General features: G+C 36.0%; 1 long non-coding RNA gene across 1 annotated transcript; it reads left to right on the forward strand.

Annotated features, from left to right (window-relative positions):
* Positions 1-1,248: 1,248 nt before the first annotated feature.
* LOC148190987 (uncharacterized) lies at positions 1,249-2,230 on the forward strand. Its single transcript, XR_015782858.1, has 2 exons — positions 1,249-1,647; positions 1,766-2,230. It is a non-coding gene; the product is annotated as an uncharacterized LOC148190987 (long non-coding RNA).
* Positions 2,231-4,265: the final 2,035 nt, after the last annotated feature.

Here is a 4,265-nt window from a genome sequence, read left to right on the forward strand (position 1 = left end):
TTATAATATATAAGTAAATTTAAATTTAACTTTATAAGATGATTTTGTAAAATTAAATTAAATTTAAAGTTTATTTCTTAATTTTTAATTCTAAAGTTATTTTGTAGGAAGATTCATAGATATTCATTTGTGAACATAGATTTGGATGTCATATAAAATAGACAAGAAAAAAAGAGTAAAAACGGATAATAGAATAATATATATGTTAATAGTTTCTAAAAATAATATGAATATTAAGTCAAACATAAATTATCCTATCCTAAAATGTATATTTTGTATTGATTACTTATAAACTATTAAATCAGTTATGTTAAGAAGTAAACTTTAATCCTAACTCTAAAGTGAGTACCAAGACTATAAATTATGAAGTCCTACAATAAAAGATATAGTGGACTACTTAGCAGCGAAGGGACATTGTTCTACTCCAACAACAATAGTGGAGGGCAAACAATAGTAATGGTTAAGAGTCATGGAAAGGAGAAGAGTTGTTGATAGGGGGAGCAATGTAAGTTCTAAACCCAACCCCTGATGTCTTTGGCTTTTGATGATGACAACACATTGATGATAACAACAAATATATGTTTTCATGACAACACAAAAATGTTTCTTTATAATTGATACATATGTTGATTAGTCTGCATACTTAATGTGATCATAATTGTGTTCACAAAATTGAAGCATATTAAAACACGATGGCATTTTTGTAATTAAGGCAAATTTATACGCCTCGGTTCAGTGGGAATCGAAGCCTATGCATTCTACTGCTTTGGTTATTTACGAAACCGAAGCATAAAATCCATTGCGACAAAGCCCTACTACTTCGGTCCTTTACGAACCGATGTCATTGGGTATTTATGTTTCGGTTTGCCTTCTAACTGAGGCATATAGTTCAATATGTATCTCTCCAGACTTTCCTCCCACATCTTCATTCACGGTTTCACGAGGTTTCTCTTCGTGCAAACCCTATTCTTCGAAGCATATTTCCCAACTATGTTAGGGTTCTCTTCGGTCCTTCACGAAGCTCCGCCATCACGGATGGTGGTCTGTCGATTGTCATCGCCAAGCCCAACGACTACAACGATGAGTTCGCGATAGAGGAGGTTAGAGATCTGTTCTTGGCAGTTAAGGATTTGCATTGGGGTTCGAAGGAGGTAGAGAAAGGTTCATTTTTGGAGGCAAAAAAGGACTTTGTACGACGTAGATCCAGGAGGATGGGTGGGCAAAAGAGGGCTTTAAGGGCGGCGGAGGCGGTGGATGGAGGTTTGCGGGCAATGGCGGGGCTTCCTCTCCCAACCGTGTCGGTGGTCCCTTTAACCGGATGGCGGCCTATCTCTCTATCTCTCTTCCACATTTTAGGGAACGCCCGTGCATATATTTGCAATATCTTTCCCTAACGTCGTGATAATGGCGTAATCCAGTGGAGGCTAGTGGCAAAGGATTACTTTAGTGATCCCTCTGTCTCGCGATCTGTTGTCGTGGTAGCGCCTTTGTCGTAGTGACTGTCTGGTGATTCTTCAGGGAGAAAGCTACGGTGCTGGTTGCATATGTAGGGGTCACGGCGATGGCTTTACCTTTCAAAATCGCTTCTTTAACAAAGTTTGAGCGATGGATTGTTGGGATTGGGTTCCTGTTGGCATCTCAGAGTAGGTTAGTAGACGTTAATCTAAAATAATAACTAAGATTTGTTATCTTCATTTATTTTGTATATTATTTCTCTGACAACAACTCTCCCTTTCACTACAAACAACTTCCTTTATCGTGCCAGCAACACTCGCTCTTCTCTCAGATCTTTTCAACCAAATTGTTGCATACCTACTTCCAAAATTAACTATGCAAGTCGTTTTCACCATTCATAGTGGAAGCAATAGAGAAAAGAAAGATGGGGCAAAGAATGATGGTGGTGAGAGCAAGGCGTGGCGGGTCGTCGTACGATGTTTTGGGTGTGTCTCCATCCACGACTGTCGACGAAACCAAAAGAGCGTATCGGAAACTTGCTCTTAAGTATCATCCTGATGTCAATAAAGCGGTGATTACTTTGTTTGACGTTAATCAGTTTTGAAAATGTTAAGGAGATTTGACAATTGTAGGTTTGTTATTCTGTTTGAGAAGTTATCGAAAGTTAAGTGGAAAAGTAAATATTGCAGTTGTAATTTATGATCTATGATGATTAATGAACCAAATGTCACATACCAGATAGTGATAAAACAATTTGTGATCCTCATGTATTGCACTTGTAATTGGTTCACTGTCTTCCAGTCTTGAATTTTTTCATGTTCTTTTAGTTGTTTTACTTTAAGTTCGAGGCAAAAGTTATGATAGTGGCGATGTACCTGCCCCCAAAAGGAAAATTTTAAACTAGAAAAGAAAATGCAACCATGATCAAAAGGATTAAGTCATGGTAAAAGTTTTCTGAATGCAATATGCTGAAAGCCCTTCAATGATGCAACTGTTCTATTTTGGATTGTATGTTAGTAACCACTCGCATTGATTTGTGTATTAGTAATTAGTCCGCGGAAGATTGGAGTCTTTAGTGCTTACTTATGTATGTTAAAGTTTCCTTTCATAGGAAAAGGCACAGGAGAAATTTATGAGGATAAAGCATGCATGCAATACATTGCTAAATTCTAGTTCCCGCAAAAGATATGATTATGGAAGTCAAGATATATCAAGATTCATGAAGATCCTTTGAAGACTTGTTTTTGTTATAAAAGCTTTTGTAGTAATTATAGTTTAATGTTTAGGACTTAGATTTGTAGTAGGTTTTGATTCTTGTAGATTTGTAGTAGGTTTTGATTCTTGTACTTTCATACTTTGTATGTGCTGTTCAAAATAAAAAACACACGCTTTTAATCGATTAGATCAAGTATTAATCGATTAAAATGTTGCAGGTGCTGAAAACTCAATTGGCATGGAAATAATCGATTAATACCTATTTTAATCGATTAATTAATCGATTAATCCTTAAAATAATCGATTAAAGGTGACCGTTGGAGTTTTCTGACTTTTGAAAACTAGTCGTTGCACTCGTTTTAATCGATTAACACTAATATTAATCGATTAAAAGCGTTAAATTGCTGGAAACAAAGAATAAAAGAGTATTTGCGTGAGTCTATAAATAAGCTCTCATTTTCCATCAACAGCAACGTTTCCCTTGTGCTCTAGTACTTAGAAATCATTGAGACTTGTGTGTTCTTGTTCGGCTTGTGAAACTCGTGTCTGTGGAGCTGGTGAAGTGTTGCTACAATGACAAAGGAAATAGCCGGTTCATCCTTGGTGTGTCTAAGGAGGCGTTCGAAAGAGGAAGTTCATCCTTCATGAAGTATTCGGAGGAGGTGTTCATCCTTTGTGAAGACTCAAAGGAGGTGCAGGTTCATCTCTTGTGGTATCAAGAGAGGTAGTTTCTAAAATTTTACAAATTGTTTCTTTGTGATTGTAATTTGTAATTGTTTTGTGAGTAGCAAACTGTTTATCTTGTTTTGAGATAAGTGATTGGAGGTAGGATTGATAAGATCCGAACCAGGATAAAATCATCTGTGCAAATGTCTCTCAATCTTACTCTCTTTATTTGTCTTTATTATGTGCTTGGTAAGTTTAATTGAGTAGAAATTAAAAGACACACGTTCGTATTAAAAACCCTCTTAGTTTGTTATTCCACGCTAACCATTCCGTTGCAGGCGCTCTGACATAAAAAAACGTGTAATTATTTTGCAGGAAAATAGCTGCAACTGAAGGACTACAATGCTCAAGGATGAACGACAAATGGAACAAATCACAAGTTCTTGAGTCACTCACTATGGTAACTGGAACAATTTTTTATGCATCATGCATCATGCATCATGCATCATAAGAATTTGTATGATTGACTGTTATATGCATGTTTGCTGTGTGTTGTTTGATTGACTGAATTATGTGGAGATATAGTTGTGCGGTTTTTAATCGATTATGTTATGACCTGAGTCGATTATAACCTGTGGATGTGTTTCTCTATTTTGGGTAACACTCTATAATACATGAGTCGACTTTGTCTTTAATGAAACCGATTAATAATATCTGTTTTGAGCTTTCTTATGTTTTTAAAATTTGAAATTTGATAAATTCGATTGAGTTTAGTTTTTGGTGCGAAAATGAATTTTAGGGTTCCCTCCAAATTGGTTTTACTGGTCTATTAACTCTAACGAAGAAATTTTTCACTCACGCTTTCTCCACAAACATTGAAATTCTTTCCCCTTTGGTATTCTGAGATTTATCTTCCACATCCTATATCA

The sequence above is a fragment of the Vigna umbellata genome, chromosome 11 (assembly GCF_029865625.1).
Source record: "Vigna umbellata cultivar VRB3 chromosome 11, Vumbellata_1.0, whole genome shotgun sequence".
Taxonomy (NCBI): domain Eukaryota; kingdom Viridiplantae; phylum Streptophyta; class Magnoliopsida; order Fabales; family Fabaceae; genus Vigna; species Vigna umbellata.